The 18,268-nt window shown below is 34.2% G+C and overlaps 1 protein-coding gene and 1 long non-coding RNA gene across 3 annotated transcripts in view; both read right to left on the bottom strand.

Annotated features, from left to right (window-relative positions):
- The window catches only part of LOC105228524 (ATP-binding cassette sub-family G member 4), an 81,576-nt gene extending 79,151 nt beyond the window's left edge, over window positions 1-2,425 (bottom strand). Inside the window, exon 1 of one of the 2 annotated variants that reach the window (XR_007423739.1) lies at window positions 2,179-2,425. The gene's annotated coding sequence lies outside the window, so the exon portion shown is untranslated. The remainder of the gene's footprint in view (window positions 1-2,178) is intronic. The other variant, XM_011208393.4, reaches the window with a different exon arrangement.
- A 5,315-nt stretch (window positions 2,426-7,740) lies between these two features.
- On the bottom strand, window positions 7,741-8,946 carry LOC125775649 (uncharacterized). The gene is made up of 2 exons (XR_007421233.1): window positions 8,095-8,946; window positions 7,741-8,035 (listed from the first exon to the last, which is right to left on the bottom strand). It is a non-coding gene; the product is annotated as an uncharacterized LOC125775649 (long non-coding RNA).
- Between the last annotated feature and the right edge of the window lie 9,322 nt (window positions 8,947-18,268).

The raw sequence follows: 18,268 nt of genomic DNA on the forward strand, positions 1-18,268 counted from the left end.
TTGACATAGTTCAGCGAAATAAAAGACAGGGGCTGCGCTGACTAGGTCATGTCGTCCGAACGGACGAAAACACACAAGAAGAAGAAGACCTCCACTCCGTTGGAGTGACCAGGTGGAGAAAGACCTGGCTTCGCTTACAATCTCCAATTGACACCACCTTGCGAAAAGAAAAAACGACTGGCGCGCTATTGTTTACTCAGCTGTAACCGCGTAATCGGTTTCTACGCCAGTAAAGAAGAAGAAGAAGCAACCCAGAATTTGTTTTTATGTTTTTTATAAACAGTTCGGAAACCACTAAACTTCTGAGCTTCATAATAGCACCAAATCAGCTGTCACATATTCATAGAGAAATTGACTAAAATACCAGTTAAGGTGTATGGTATAAAGGAAAACAATGTTTTATAATTTTAGAATAGGAATAAAAAGGAATAGATTGCGGAATAACTGAATATACGAATACATATGTATGTACATGCTTAAAGAAATATTTTTTTTTTCACAAATGAAAATAATTAAATGTTATGCAACTTTCGTATTTATTTTTCTATGAGACTTCTCAATAGATCATAATTTTTCACGTGCAGAGAAATGTTTAACTCTGCAATTGAGACCTTAAAACAGCCGATTTTTACTGTACCCCTTAATGTTTCTGCACAACAGAGAAAATAATGAAACATATAGACCGGATTAATATTTTTTCTCAAACCTCATAAAAACACAATGTGGCGATTTGCTTATGTTATATTTGCTATGGATATGTACATAAATATTTGACATATGTATACTCAATATTTTCTAAATTACATTTTTTCTATTAAAACCTCTAATATTGAACGAAGGTGTCAAGCTAAGCCTAAACAAACAACTTTTGTCTCTTTCTATACATATAAATGTATGCAAATTTTAGATATGTATGCATATACAATATGCATATGAATAGCCAATTAACATTTACAAAAAAAAGAAGTAAAAACTATTTAATTCTTTTCTTAAGTTTGATAAAAGTCGGACCGAGTGGTAAAGTGTTTTGAAGTCAATACTATATTTTAAATAATTTTTTTAAATAAATTTTAATTCAAAATGTGTACCTCTATGTAATTTAAAATTTACTGTTTGAATTAAAGTCGGTTTTACTCTCTGCGAATATATTTTTACTCCATTTAAAGTTAGACTCTTTATTCGGGAATAAATAAACAAATTGTACTACAGCAAATCAGCTGTTTTTTGTTTACATTGGAATTTGTATTAAAAAACTATGTAACAGAAGTATAAAAAACAATAGATTGCGCTAATTTCGAAATAATTGAAAACGTAAAACCGAGAATTTCTGTAGAAATTTATCCGTTGATTAACTAAAAACAAACTAAACCCCTTAATCTTATATACTTAAATATGAATGTATATATATATGTACATACATACATATAAAGAATTGAAGTGTCTTAAGCAAACGAAACATTCACGAATTTTATCGAGCAGTGGTGAGATTGAAGCACGTATCACCTGTGGTGGGAAAATGTAAATACTTTATTTGAAACAAGTTATAGTAAAATTGTTGTTTGTTATATATAAAAGTAAAAAACTGCGATAAAACTATATTCTTTCTTAAACGCGCACAAGTACATAAAATACATATGTACATAAGTATGTACATAAGTATGTACATATGTATGTACTACATTCACAAAGAAGCAACTGTCAAACAATTCGAGTCGCTCACACACAAACTGTCTTGTTTTTGCATTTATTAACAACAACGCAGTCGACCAGCACCTCAGCTGAAGCAACTGCTATTTAAGCTTAAGTACTGCTGCAGTCACGTCGGCGAGTCGTGTGGAGTCTTGTGCAACATCTGCAAAAACTGGATTTACTGTGCTCCTTCGTTTTCAGATCTTATTATCTTAAAGATTCTATAGTAAATATTTGAAACCAGTTTCTATAGAAAGCGAGAGGCCCAATAGTGTTGTGCTTAAATATGATGCCGAACAAAACAATCTTCACAATTGTTGCTGAAATTTTTAAGTAATTGAATGTGTCAATATGTGCTCATACACATGTTTGAATGGCATTGACAAAAAAAAGAAGTCACTCAGAAGCAATTGACAATACTTTGTTTTCGCGCTTTTTATAACACAAAATTTCACTTTTCGCTTTGTCGTTTATTAGGAACTCACTCACATTTAAACAGAGGCTCTCAAATTTCTGATTTTTTTAATATTTAAATTGATTCAGTTTATTTAAAATTCACGTTCCCGATCGCGTATAAATCAGTCAGCGTATATATTTGTAGTCCTTATTAAAAACTATGCAGCGAGCAGAAGCACAAATACTCAACCACTCCGATCGAGCGTAGTTAACACTTTGGCTATTCTTGTCGAACCAAAGCAGTATTGAAGCGCAAAGCAGCTTAGCTAACAATCGGTTGGTTGGCTGTCCAGCAAGTGTGAACAAGTTGGAAGCAATATACATATAACAGCAGCAGTAACTGTTTGGAGGGTGGTGGGACGGATGAATAACAGTAACAACAACTGATCGGCAAAAACAATCAGAATTATTGTAGCAGCAAAGAGGTGCTGCGCTTCGTTACGCTTTTAAGCGTTTCCCAGGCACATATTCATTCAAATGTTTATGTATGTATATGTGTACACTGGCATGTTGTTATCAGCTGATAGCAAATGCTCATCGCACTCATGTGAGTGGTGAGATGTCCACGTTTAATACGCGGGGGTGATCCATGGCGAACGATCGTTGATCAACAATTGTTAACAGTAACAGTATTGATAACAACAATACTTAAATAAAATGTCAATTAGTTAGCTATGAATATATACATAAGTACATACATATTCATGTAAATAAATACGTATGTATGTAAGTGCATACGCTGCCGAGTCGAGAGTCCAATATTATCGAAATTTTTATTATCAAATGCTTTGTTTTCTTTGTGTTGTCGGTCTCAACAGTTTATTACTTCATATGTACATACATACATACTTATGTATGAATCAGACATGTTCATGTACTGTTGTTCAACATACAAAGTACGTTTTTATACTCTTGCAACCAGTTGCTACAGAGTATTATAGTTTTGTTGTGATTATATTCGTAAATTAAGTCTATAAATTGAGAATATTATATCATAAAATTGTTAAATTATATTTTTTATATGATAGAAATGAAGTTTACGGAAATTTTTTTTTTTCATTTTTGAAAATTTGACAATTTTTTTTTAAATAAATAAAAAAATATAAAAAAAAATCGACCTACTCCGGGATTAGCAGAGATAGTTGTCAAATTGAAGTTTTTTTTGAGGAAAAAAATGGCAAACTTCCAAAAAATTACGATTTTACTAAAAAAAAACGATTATTTTATATAATTGATCGTGTTAAATTTTTTTCGTATATTTTTTCGAAAAGTTCATTTAAAAACAAAAATTAAAAAAAGAAGGTCTCCAAAAGTCAATTTCTACAAAAGTTATGTTTAAGTTCTATTTGAAAATAAAAAAGCCATTTTTTTTGAAAAATTCATAACTTTTTTGAAGTTGGACAAAAAATTTTGAAAAAATTCTCAAAAATTTTCAAAGGGTAGAAAAGGATGGATAAGTTTCAGCAAAATCTAAAGGAGTCGGATTCAAAAGTGGTCGATTTGGTTTGGAATACCCCATATGTATATACATACATATATGTACATATGTATATAAATGATCAGGATGACGAGGAAAGTTTAAATCTGGTTGACTGTCTGTTGTCCGTCCGTTCATCCGTGCAAGCTGTAATGTGAATAAAAATTGCGATATCTCGATGACACTTGGTACGCAAGTTCCTTAGTACAAAAAAAAATTTCGAGTTCTTAGATAGGCGTAATCGAACCATTGCCACGCCCGCAAATCTGTGATTTGATACAATGGTCGCAGTATATCGGGGCATCTGTGGGCACAATTTTTTGAAAAAGTGGACGTGGCCTGCCCTCTGACAAGTTAATTCTACATATCTGCTAAGCCGCTTAAGCTACCACAACCAAATTCGTGCAGCACGAATTACAAAAACACCTACCGATAATGCGAAAATGGATGAAATCGGATGGAAACCCCGTTCACTCCCCATATAACGGTACTGTTAAAAACTACTAAAATCGCAATAAATCCATAACTAAAAAAAGACAGAGACATTAAATTTTACCACCGAGATGGTATAAAAGAGCTTTATGGGAGCCGGTGTGAAAATTGGACAATGGGTGTAGCACCCATTCATCGGGACACCATCAACCGATATTGTCTCATATTGTGTGAAAATGGACGAATTCAAACAACAATCAAGCCTACCTCCCATATAGCAATTTAAAAATAAAATCCACTTGATTCGTTCAGTTTCCAGTACACAAATCAAGAAGCAATTAACATAACGGGATAAAACTTTGCTCTAAAGACATGTAGTGTGTACCGCATTTTGACCAAAAATTGTTTAAGTCCAATAAAAACTGTTCAAGCCCCTAGGTACCGAATATTTAGATCCCGGTACCTATAATTAACTTTTGATCGAAAATGTCGGTCAATGTGTGATATACATATGTAACGAAAATGCTTCTCTTCTAGCGGTTTGTCTGAATGTCAAAAATGGGTAGAATCGGACCAATACTTCCCTTAGCAACCAGAAACTTAATATAAAGATTTTCGAACATCCGTCTGACATTACTCTATACGATATGGCTTTACACCTTAAAGTACTCGTATTTCCCTGACTTTGATTCTTGCAAGTTGCAAGAATGTAAAATGTTCGGTTACACCCAAACTTAGCCCTTCCTTACTTGTTCTCAATTATAAATATATATACAAAGATATTTGAAATCGTTTATTTGTGCCTCACTATCTTAAATGAAAGAAATTGACATTTTTTCTAATACATAATTTTTTCGTAATTTTTATCAAAAATTGTAAACATTTCTGACAGAGATCGTTGTATAGAGTTTAAAGTAATAATATAATTTAGTGGCTTACATTAATTTGTGAGCAATTGGATTTTTTTGATGGAAGAAGAGAAATGGAAATGTTTAAATTACATACATATGTATCTCCTAAACCACTTATAATATAATAACCAAATTCGCTCAGGATAAATGCTTTAAGTAACCCTACCGACACTGTAAAAACTGGTGAAATTGGATGCTAATCCCGCCTCTTCGTTGAGTTTATGTTACATACATATGTAGTTCTCATTTAAGGATGACTTTTACATAATTCTCGTCGTTCTGTTTGTTTAATAAAAAGTTTTTCCAACACTTAGACATGTACATACATATATGGTAAGTATTGCGCCGGCTTTGATCTTTGCAAGTTTCAAAAGTGTAAAATGTTCGATAACACCCGAAAATAACGCTTCGTCATTTGTTAGATTTAACTATGAATTCAATTATAAAGGCGCTTTCTCATAGAATCAATACCAAGTTTTCAATTTGCATCGTATTTTCTTGGTTTCTAATAGGATGAGCTCTTAAAATTTATAAAAAAAAATAATGGTATATTAAAAAATAACGAAACAGCTCTTATATTTGGGCTCCTCCCTTGGTCGGACAAATTTTATGAACACAACGTTTACATCAATATTTTCATAAAAAACCAATTCCTATAACCGGGCATGAGTGCGTTCCAATGACTATATATGTACATAGGTAATAATTCGTTCAAATTATCTTTGATAAACGGACAAAAATATGCAAATTGTGGAAAGAAAATTGTGTACAACCTGTAGAAATGTCAAACTAACTAGCTTGTATATATTAAAGTAAACAGAATACATTCACCGATTGAAGTCAAATTTGTTACCAAACCACATTTTGTCACAGTGTTTAAATTTATTAAGGAATTCATCAGACGGAAAAACGGAAAAAAGACTTTCGGAAATCAATGTTTCCACCAGTGGCATCAAAACGGAACACAAAGACTGTTGGAACATATTTCAAATTTGAAATGATTTATAAATCTTTGTTATTCAAACTTCGACCTAAAAGAATGATTCCGATTTCTTTGAAAATTATAACAAACTAAAGATTAGTGGTATTTGTAAAGAAATCAAACTGTTTGTAGAGTTAGAAAACAATTTTGTTTGTTTAATAAAAAAATGATACATTAAGAAAACCACATTTGATTACTTTATCTCATGACCTCAGAAAATAATGTGTATTTTTTTATATGTCAGTAAACATTATATTTAATTGAATGAATCTGCATGAATCTTATATGCATTACGTACATATATTGCTAATGAATATGCATGATTAGGTCTGGGCAAGCGGTGACTGAAGTAAAAATTTAGATAAACTTAATACCATAAGAATTCGGTATTATAGAAGGGTCCGTGCCACCAACAAATTCTACTTTGTATTTTAACTAAGCCCCAAATTAATATGCCAATAAATTAGGGAGCTACATACATAAGTGTTTAAATAGTGTAAATGGGCCCGCCTATAATAGGTTTAATGGACATATGTATTTCACAAATCCCTCAAGCAACATCAACCAAACTTGCTGAAGAGATATAATTTTAGCCCTTTTTTATATTCTATGTGGCTGTAATCAGATTATAACCATGCTCACGCCCCATATAATTCATTTCATTCAAAAAATTTTAAAATACAAAATAATATATGTTAATCTCTTTTAAGTTTTTTGAATGATTTCCCTTCAGGGTCTGTGAAATTATTCACTCAATAAATAGATTGTATAGCAAAAACGCCGCATTGTAAATTGTTTGTATTCATATAATTAACTACTTCATGCCGCTTAACCGACTACAGAGCAATTGATGATTTGACTTTAGTTTGTACTTTGGACGCGGTTCAATTTCCAAAACAATTTCACGCAATTGTATGTAGACATGTGGCATATAGTACTAAAAGTATACGGTATACGGATGTAAAGCATTTTTATACTCCTGCAACATGTAGCGACATAGTATAATAGTTTTGTTCATTAAACGGTTGTTTGTACACCTAAAACTAATCGATAATGATTACGAGACCAGAGTTGAAATCCGGAGTCTATCTGTCCGTGAGTCTACCTGTTCCTTTGCAAAACCTGGAGGACAAGTTCGTGCTATTAAACAAAAACTTATAAAGTACCATAACTAAGTACTAAATTAAGGTGTGAAACTCTAATTTGGAACAGTGGAAATTTTGAAAAAATAAGCGTGGTTTTTTAGCGAAAATATCGGTCAATGTGTGAGATATAGTATATAATTGAAATTCGGAGAGAAGTCTTTCCTGAAAATAATATGAAGGTCAATAATGGATTTAAGAAAGTGTTCTTGAATATCAATCAGGGGTGTTGTGGAATCCAAGACAGAATTGCTTAGCTGTCAGAATTGCCAACCAATTCTGATTTTCAATGGTGTCACAGAATCTGATTGGATTTTGACTTTTCGAACATACGCAAAACCAATATTCGAATCAGCTGTCTACTAATGTGACGAAACTAGCAAATGAATACATTTGGAAGCATTCATACTAAAGTTGGTAATGAGTTCCGAATTAAAGAAAGATTTTAAGAGATAACATTTATCAAATGAATAAAAACGCATTTGGGTGTTGAATTACGTTTTGTAAATCTTCTTTAACGGGGAAGCCTGCTTTAGAAGCAGATATATGAGCGCAGGATAGACGTCGTATGGAATTGGGGCAAAGTTTATTATCTTAACCAAAAAAAACTAAGAAAAGTTAAGTTTGAACTTATGTTTAAACAACATAATGTTAAATTTGTTTGGTCAAAAACCATTTTTTTCAAATTTTAAATTTTTTTAGAATTTTACATTTATTTTTGGAAATTTTCTTTGTTTAACTACATAGAACATAAGTTATTAACAAAAAGTAATCTTTTTGAATTTTTTTCCAATAGAAATTGTGTTCTGCATACTGCCCGTCGTCCGACAAATGCCCCAAAAAATCGATTTCAAGCCTCTAATGCAGGCTCCCCACTTTAATATCAGCATTTTTTTTCAAAAATTCAATAATTGAGACATTTTGTGTTTTATGCTTATGTTTTCCCCTATAGAAGTAAAGATAAATTAATTCCAAATAATAAAATAATTTGATTTCTTAACTTACATTTCAAATCTGTGTGCGACTATCTTCTTGATCTTCTGACAGCAAAACCGATAAAATTGGTTTCCGTGACACCCAAAACCGATACAAATTCTGTTTCGAATATCAAACCAATAATATCTGAATTCATGACACCTACTGCTTTTTTTGATCGGTTTCAATTCTGATTCCGACAACTATCAGATTCCACAACACCCCTGTATGTAAGTATATTGTCCTCTTCAAAGTAAGAGTGCTTGCAGAATGAACGCTGAAAGCAGATTCAAGCACAAAACTCATTTTGAGCAGCGCTGATCGAGATTGGATGCGAAATTCATCGCGTAGTTTGCTATTATACCTGCTACATACATATGTATGTATGTATATATGTGCTTTTATATTTGTGCTCATACATATGAAAAGAGAAGACATTGACATTTCTCAGATAATGAATATTTGACTTTCAGCTCTGCAGTAAATATATTTTTAAAGAAAAAAAAGTTTAGCAAGCCTCCCTTAAATACAAAACGGAATGAATTTAGTGAATTTCAACTTTTGTATAAACATTTAAGGGGTTACATGGGTTTCACAGTTTCAAAAAAACGAAATTTTCGAGTTGATCCGACTAATAGTTTCGGAGATAGAGCCTTGAAAAGGTGGACGCTCGAGGTTAGGTATAGGCTGGGGGCGCAATAGGTAAAACGCAGCTGCAGCTCATCTATTGTTAGCCGTAATTCTTGTCCCTTTTTTTCTTTATATAAGGTAAACTACTGGGAAATATTTCATTTGGTGATTTCTCGTAAAGCTACGAAGTTCATTTTGAGGTTATAAGAGGTTGTTGTGAATTTTATTCGATAACAAATGCCGTTTAAAGTGTCTAGAACCCAGATAACGGAAGGTGTTCATAGAAAAGATAGACCTAAAAAGAGGAAACAATCGTTTAATTCAAAAAATCCTGAGGTAGATGATAATTCTTTCACGAGTACGTCGGCAAAAAAATTAAAAGGCGATGACAAACAGCACGTGCCAGAGGAAGCCACGTTACAATATTCGATCATTGACTTTGTTCTGGGTTGTTCCACACTTTCGTGTTTTGTACGGTGTTCAAACATTATTGAAAGTGGAGGTAAAGAAATTTTGGAATCGAAAAGTGAATTTTAAACAATGCTCCAAATTCGGTCTGGGATTTAAACTTGTGGTAGAATGAGGACGATGTATGCCAAAATACATTTTATCATGTCAACAAATTGGCAGAATGTATGAACTAAATCGGCGGTTAATTTTTGTTATGCGAGTATTGGGTTTGGGTCTTGCTGGATGCGAGAAGTTTTACGGTTTGATGAATCTAAGCCGCTCCTTTTTGAATCAATCAACATACGACTTTTATATTAATAAAATACATGAAAGTATTACCACAGTTACTGAGAAACTGTTCTCCTCTGCTGCTACAGAGGAAAAGCAATTGACAAGTTTAGCAAACAACATGGAAGATACGACAGATGTGACTGTCTCCGGTGACTGATACACTGTATGGTGTCAGTTCTCTAATCGGATATCAATCAGGAAAAGTCTTGGATGTCATTGTTAAATGTTCATACTGTAAACTATGTGAGTCTTGGAAAAAAAATTAGATACGACAGAATTTGAAAAGTGGAAAGAGCACATTGAAAATGAACAATTATTGAAATGTTTAAACGTTCTATTGTAAAACATGGCTTGAGGTATGTAAATTATTTAGGAGATGGAGATTCTAAAACATACTCTGGTATTCTCAAAGCCAAACCTTATGGTGAAAATTTTGTTGACAATAAGAAAGAATGCGTTGGCCACGTACAGAAGAGGATGGGAACCCGGTTGCGTGATTTAGTGAAGAAAACTGTTGAGAAAAAAATAGTCAATGGCAAAAAAACTAAAAAAAAAATTCTTTCTGGTAAAGGTAAATTGACTAGTAAATTGATTGACAAATTAACTGTATATTATGGCTTAGCGATAAGAAGAAACAGTGATTCAGCTGATAAAACGAGGGATGCGATATGGGCAACTTACAACCACTAAAGTTCTACAGACAAAAACCCGCAGCATCAAAATTGGCCTGAAGATCCAGACACGTGGTGCACCTGACAGCATCAGGTACTCTCTCATCGTTCAAACACCAATATACTCCATTACCAGATGATATTTTAACTGCAATGAAACCAATTTATGAAATCCTGAGCAAGGATGAGCTTTTGGAGCGGTGTGTTGGAGGATTTATACAAAATAACAATGAAAGTTTCAATCAGTTGATTTGGAAAATTACTCCCAAAATATATACTTGTATTTTCAATGAAGGGATATCAGCATTATTATTAATTATGAATATGCCCGAAACATGGATGAAAACCGGGTGACCGCAGCCGCAAAGAAATCTACCAGCGAGACTCGTGAAGCCAGGATTCGTCATAGACTGGAGCAAAAGGATGCCCTGGACATTGCAGCTGCAGCAGGTTCTCTACTTTATGGCCCAGGAATCGACGATTCAATGTAAGTTAAAAAAAAAAAACATTTCCCACTTTTATTGTCTCTTAAAACTTTAAACGCGTTTTTCTCAAAATTATGTTTTCAAAGTCGGTCGTCAAGATTTTTTTTTAATTACAACTAACGGGTGATTTTTTTGAGGTTAGGATTTTCATGCATTAGTATTTGACAGATCACGTGGGATTTCAGACATGGTGTCAAAGAGAAAGATGCTCAGTATGCTTTGACATTTCATCATGAATAGACTTACTAACGAGCAACGCTTGCAAATCATTGAATTTTATTACCAAAATCAGTGTTCGGTTCGAAATGTGTTTCGCGCGCGTGTTTTGTTCAGCGATGAGGCTCATTTCTGGTTGAATGGCTACGTAAATAAGCAAAATTGCCGCATTTGGGGTGAAGAGCAACCATCCCGAAAAATGCACTGTTTGGTGTGGTTTGTACGCTGGTGGAATCATTGGACCGTATTTTTTCAAAGATGCTGTTGGACGCAACGTTACGGTGAATGGCGATCGCTATCGTTCGATGCTAACAAACTTTTTGTTGCCAAAAATGGAAGAACTGAACTTGGTTGACATGTGGTTTCAACAAGATGGCGCTACATGCCACACAGCTCGCGATTCTATGGCCATTTTGAGGGAAAACTTCGGACAACAATTCATCTCAAGAAATGGACCCGTAAGTTGGCCACCAAGATCATGCGATTTAACGCCTTTAGACTATTTTTTGTGGGGCTACGTCAAGTCTAAAGTCTACAGAAATAAGCCAGCAACTATTCCAGCTTTGGAAGACAACATTTCCGAAGAAATTCGGGCTATTCCGGCCGAAATGCTCGAAAAAGTTGCCCAAAATTGGACTTTCCGAATGGACCACCTAAGACGCAGCCGCGGTCAACATTTAAATGAAATTATCTTCAAAAAGTAAATGTCATGAACCAATCTAACGTTTCAAATAAAGAACCGATGAGATTTTGCAAATTTTATGCGTTTTTTTTTTTTTAAAAAGTTATCAAGCTCTTAAAAAATCACCCTTTATTTAAAAAAAATGTCGAGAAATTTTCATCGAAATTTGCATTTTTTTATAAAAACGTCTGCCAAAAATCCAATTTTCATTACCTAGTTTATTGTCTTTATCCTGAAAGAAGTTCTGCTGACAACGCGAATGCACCTTTTTTCCGAGGGACTGCCGGAAATGGCGTCCTAATGACTGCCGTTTTGATATTTTTTTTTGAAAATTTTACAAAATGTTTATTAAGTATGAGTATTTTAAATAAAAAAAAATTTATTAAAATCATTTTTTATATGTAAAAAAATTATTGAAAAAAGGCCGGTTTTTGCCCGAGGAAACCCATGTAACCCCTTAAGACGTTATCCGCAAAAGTTATTTGAATATACCCGAATGAAAATCAAAACATTCGATTACATTCTTGATAAGGTTGAATCCAAATTAACTAAAAAATTTAATAATTTTATAAAAATATCAATAACGACATGTAAAAGACTTATAGTAACCCTGGGGTGAGATATTTAAATTTTACATAAATTATTATATTACTTTATATTGTAATCTCATTTACAATCAAACTATTGTTATTATTCGTAAAAGTTTCGCAAAGGATTTAATTAAAATATTAAATTTTATTAAAATGCTGCTATTTAATAGTTTCCGATGCATTAGAAAAATCACCTCATAAATTTGGCCCTAAAAATATTAATAGCGTGTATTCTAAATACACTCATTCATGGTAACTGATTTCTCTTAGCTCAGCTTTGACCATCCGCTCTGCAGGTGTCCAAATCCCCGTCGAATAAGACGCACTTTCGTCATCGCTTTTTCCAGTCCTCGAAAGAGCCGGAATAGTATTTTCAGTTTTATCTCCTCAATCGTATCAAAACGACGGTCCCGCATTGGTCTTTTGAGTTTGCTGAATAGGCTGAATTCGCACGAAGCCAATCAGGTGAATACGGTGGTTACGAAACGAAATGAGTCAAGTATTTTTTGCAAAAAAGGCACGAAGAACCAATGCAAGTATGTCATGGTGCATTTGAGCAATTTTGGCATCAATCACACAAACACAAAGACACAAAACATTCTTCAAAGCGGTTTCGATTGAGCCAAATGATATTCTAGCACTATCAACGAGGTACCAAATTGTCAATCGACGATTTTTAAGCACCAAATCCCCGTTCAGTGAAGCAAGTTCGTTGCCCATTAAAATCAACCATTGTAAAAATCGAAAAATTCACGTTTGGTTGTTTAACAAAGCACCTGTAATTCGTATATAATTAAAATTTTTGACAAACGCTTGGAAATTATTATATGCAGTCCTATCAACCTAGATAAAAAATGTACCTGCCTTCGTGATAATATAGCCTCCGCAAACTCAAAATTTGCGATACACGATTTACAAACCTCCTATAAAGATTTTCCAACATCCGGGTGACTTTATGCCGCATATATCGACCAATACTGTATTCTAAAATACATTAATGAAACCCTAGTCAGTAGCATGCTAATTTTATGTAGGATTGGCAAAAATTTATAAAATCGGATCAATGCTTTCCCCCACTCCTACACATTCTGCTTCTTCTTTGCCAGCGTAGACACCACCTACGCGATTATAGCCCAGTTAACAACAGCGCGTAAGTCGTTTCCTCTTTTAGCAATTTGGCGCCAATTCGAGATACCAAGTGCAGCCAGGTACTTCTCCATCTGATCTCTCCAACGGAGTGCAGGTGTTCCTCTTCCACTGCTTCCCCCGGCGAGTACTGCGTCGAATACTTTTAGAGCTGGAGGGTTTTCATCCATACGGACGACATGACCTAGCCAACGTAGCCGCTGTCTTTTAATTCACTGAACTATGTCAATGTCCTCGTTTAACTCGTGCAGCTCTTCGTTCTATCGAACATTGTTGTTGCTATTAATATTGGTTCCAAGACGAAATTATTTACGACTTCGAAGTTAAGACTGTCAACTGTGACATGGGAGCCTAGTCGCGAGTGCTACGACTGTTTGTTTGATGATAGGAGGTATTTCGTCTTGCCCTTGTTCAATACCAGACCTATTTGGTTCGCTTCCTTATCCATTCTGGATTTTGCGGGAATACCAAATTCAGACATCGCGGCATAAAGGCAACTATTTTTCGTCAAAAGTTGCTTTGAAATGGACGAAGAGGTAGTACGTGCCACTATCACTTTAATCTTTCTCCACTCGTTACTTTTAATAATGCTCGTTATTCTAATAAATTTTATGCCAATATGTTGGTCAAGGTGTATTATCTATATATTTATATAAAAGAAATTTGTGTTAGTTACACCATTTATTACTCAAGAACGGCTGAACCAATTTGGCTGAAAATTAGTGGGATGGTAGCTTAAAACCTGGATAAGGACATGGGATACCTTTTATCTCTTTATATCAAAATTTATTACAACTCATAAATACAAAAATTATATATTTGAAATCATAAGCAGTTGTTCAAAATTCATAATATAATTGTAGGAATCATTTGAATATATGTGTACAATTTTAAACAGATTCTTCCTCAAAAATAATACAATTGCTAAGTATTTGGAATAGTAGAAAAGAACGGAACCAAATACGCAGTGAAATAGATTATAACGCCTGAGAACCGGTTCATCATGTGCAGTCCACTAGAATGACTGTCGATTGGACTCTAGTGGGAAATGATTGAGCTATGTTTCTATTGTCACACAACGACGCAAAAATTCGGTTTTATTACGATTAAAGAGCACTCAAACACGTCTCAGATTCAGTTATTGGTTGTTATACTCTCGCAACAAAGTTGCTAAAGAGAGTATTATAGTTTTGTTCACATAACGGTTGTTTGTAAGTCCTAAAACTAAAAGAGTTAGATATAGGGTTATATATACCAAAGTGATCAGGGTGACGAGTAGAGTTGAAATCCGGATGTCTGTCTGTCCGTCCGTCCGTCCGTGCAAGCTGTAACTTGAGTAAAAATTGAGCTATCATGATGAAACTTGGTACATGTATTTCTTGGCTCCATAAGAAGGTTAAGTTCGAAGATGGGTAAAATCGGCCCACTGCCACGCCCACAAAATGGCGGAAACCGAAAACCTATAAAGTGTCATAACTAAGCCATAAATAAAGATATTAAAGTGAAATTTGGCACAAAGGATCGCATTAGGGAGGGGCATATTTGGTCGTAATTTTTTTGGAAAAGTGGGCGTGGCCCCGCCCCCTACTAAGTTTTTTGTATATATCTCGGAAACTACTATAGCTATGTCAACGAAACTCTACAGAATCGTTTCCTTCAAGAATTTCCATATACAGTTCAAAAATGGAAGAAATCGGATAATAACCACGCCCACCTCCCATACAAAGGTTATGTTGAAAATCACTAAAAGTGCGTTAACCGACTAACAAAAAACGTCAGAAACACAAAATTTTACGGAAGAAATGGCAGAAGGAAGCTGCACCCAGTCTATTTTTAAAAATTGAAAATGGGCGTGGCGTCGCCCACTTATGGACCGAAAACCATATCTCAGGAACTACTCGACCGATTTCAATGAAATTCAGTATATAATATTTCCTTAACACCCTGATGACATGTACGAAATATGGGCGAAATCGGTTCACAACCACGCCTTCTTCCAATATAACGCTATTTTAAATTCCATCTGATGCCTTCTCTGTATAATATATATGTATATTAGGAACCAATGATGATAGCGGAATAAAACTTTACACAAATACGGTATTTGAGCTGAGGTATCCCTTGTGGAAAAATTGTCGTGATCGGAATATAACTTTTCAAGGTCCCTGATATCGAACACGAAGAACTCAGTGCCTAACCTAACCTAACTTAATTTTCCACCGAAAATATCGGTAAATCTCTCAGAATTTAATTCTAATTAATTTTACAGCAAAATAAAAAAATATGTAAATGACGGATAATGAAATCTCGATTATCACTTTATCATGCGAGAGTATAAAATGTTCGGTGGCACCCGAACTTAGCCCTTCCTTACTTGTTTTTGTTGGATTATGAACTTGCGAGGCACCCACTCTGTACAGAGCTTTCGCCTCTTTAGAGCATCATTGTCCTCGGTGCTCATTTCACCTGTTTCCAGCTTAGCAAATATCTTTTCAACGGTGGATTTCCCTGAGCCCACATTCAACAGCATTTTCCCCCAAAAAGCAATGCTTTATTAACACACATGCTTTATGATCCAATTTTTTGTAAACTAACACAAGTTACTTCTCGGAAATGCTATATCTCATTAACGAATAGTTATAATCCATTTAATAGAAATCATATAAATGGTAGTAGTAGTATTATCTATGTATGTATCAGCCACAGTGAAGCGTGGACGGGTCCTCTAGTTTAAATATAAAATTGCTTCACTCGAGTATATCTGAGCAATGGCAAAATTTTTGCAATAGCCATTGGTTTGTCACCAATATACCTTAGTCTAAACCATATGAATATTCCGAACTTCTGGTTGACGTTTTCCACATCAACTCAATATATTAAATTTAGCCTCTTTGGTCGAGTTAACAGCCCATATCATACATACATATCTCATTTGAAGATGTTTTTTAATATGCATTTATCTGACGCGAATCAAAATCTAGCAATAAAACTAAGTCTAAGTTTATGGGCTTCAATATAAGCCTAGAAAATGCCAAATTTGATTGTAATTTATTGACGATTTCATCGAATAATTGATGTTTAATTCTTTCGTAACATGTTTAAACACTTGCAGCCAGTTGTTACAGAGTACCATGGTTTTATTCGCATAATGTTTTACGTATCACCTAAATCTAATAGCAGAATCAGGAAATTCCGCTCCTCCCTTCCTCAGTTGCCTCCCGTAGCGAGCAAAATGTGTCAAAAGTTGAGCCCGTAGAAACCAGCCAACTTTTTTGTTTTCATTTGAACCATTGCTCAATACGCATATATAGTTTTGTACACATCCAAGTTTTCAATTACAATTTTTCATAATATAATCGAGAGTGGTAACCCTGTGTTGTGAGAGAGCAATCAGCTGACACGTTTCTATGGGAAAAAATCCAAATCGTGAGAAATTCTACGGTATCCTATGGTAAAAAAGGCGGTAGAAGCGGTGTTGCCTGATTATTTATATTGCGCTCTTATAAGATAGGTCGCATCAGCTGATTTGGGCTGCGGTTTTGCGGAGTTCGCCGATTCTGCTATAAGCGAGATAGATATAGAGTTATGTATATATAAATATTCAGGATGCTGAGAAAAGTTGAAATTCGGTAGGCTGTCTGTTGACCGGCCATCCGTCCATGCAAGCTGTAACGTGAGTAAAAATTGATGTATCTCAATGAAACTTGTTATGTGGGTTCCTTAGTACAAAAAATAAATTGAGTTCGGCGTTATCGGACCACAGTTACACTCCACAAATCGCCATTAACCCAAAACATATAAGACTAAGCACTCAAGATGTAAAACTCTAATTTGGTAATGTACATATCTCCTAAACCACTTTAGCTGCTATAACCAAATTTGCTGAGTACAAATCTTATAAAAACTTCTACCGTGTGAAAATGGATGAAACGGGAGGATAACCCGCTCACTCCTCATATAACGGTACTGTTAAAAACTACTAAAAGCGGGATAAATCAATAACTAAATACGCCAGAGACATTACATTTCACCACTGAGATGGTATGGGAGAGCTTTGTGGAAGGTGGTGTGAAAATTGAAAATAGAAGTATCTAGAGACCCGATTAACCGATTTCGACAAAATTTATTACGTGGTATTCTTCTTACATTCTTATGCCACATTGTGAAAATCGGACAACAACCACCTACTTCCCACAGAGCACAATTCAAACTCCATTTGATTATTTCACTTTCCAGTACACAAATCCAGAAGCAATTAATATAACGAGATAAAACTTTGAATGAATAATGTGTTTAGCGTGTGCCACCATATGACCAAAAATGATTCTTGCAGTTGTAAGAGTATACAAGTTTCGGTTATACCGGAACTTAGATCTTTCTTACTTGCTATTGATGTATGGATTGTAAATATGTATATTATGATATCAATAAAATTGTTCGATTAGTTGGAAATGCTAGGCACAATAATTACAGTATTATTATTATTTAATAAAACTCACATAAACGTCAAAGCAGCACTTTTCAGCATTAAATAGCAAGTATGAGTGTGGACATGCATGGTGACTAAGCAATTATACAATCATTTACACAAATTAGAGTCTGCAAACCTCAACAATTTTAGTAGCAGTATGGGCCTTAAAGAAGTAGTAGTATACTGAAAACCTTTGTTAGCAATCTTGTTTAGCTTATTATACGACCGATAAATTGAAGGAATTAGGCTATGAACTAGTCACCCATATATAGTATTTGCCAGATTTGGCTTCCTTTCCTCACTCCAAATATGCAATAACATTTTCTTAAAACTTAAAATATATGTATGTACATGTGTCTAACTTTGCTTTCTTTCGGCTATAACCGCGTAAGCAGGGTCCACTCCAGTAAAAAAGAACTTTGCTACATTAATTCCTTCCGAAATTTAATAATAACTCCTCAGTTAAAATTGATAACAGACCCAATAATAGGAGTTATATTGCCCAAAGAGAGTTTTATAATATAGATTCACATATAAAAATATGCATTCATCTGTGCATATGATATACATAA

Source organism: Bactrocera dorsalis, chromosome 1, assembly GCF_023373825.1.
Source record: "Bactrocera dorsalis isolate Fly_Bdor chromosome 1, ASM2337382v1, whole genome shotgun sequence".
Taxonomy (NCBI): domain Eukaryota; kingdom Metazoa; phylum Arthropoda; class Insecta; order Diptera; family Tephritidae; genus Bactrocera; species Bactrocera dorsalis.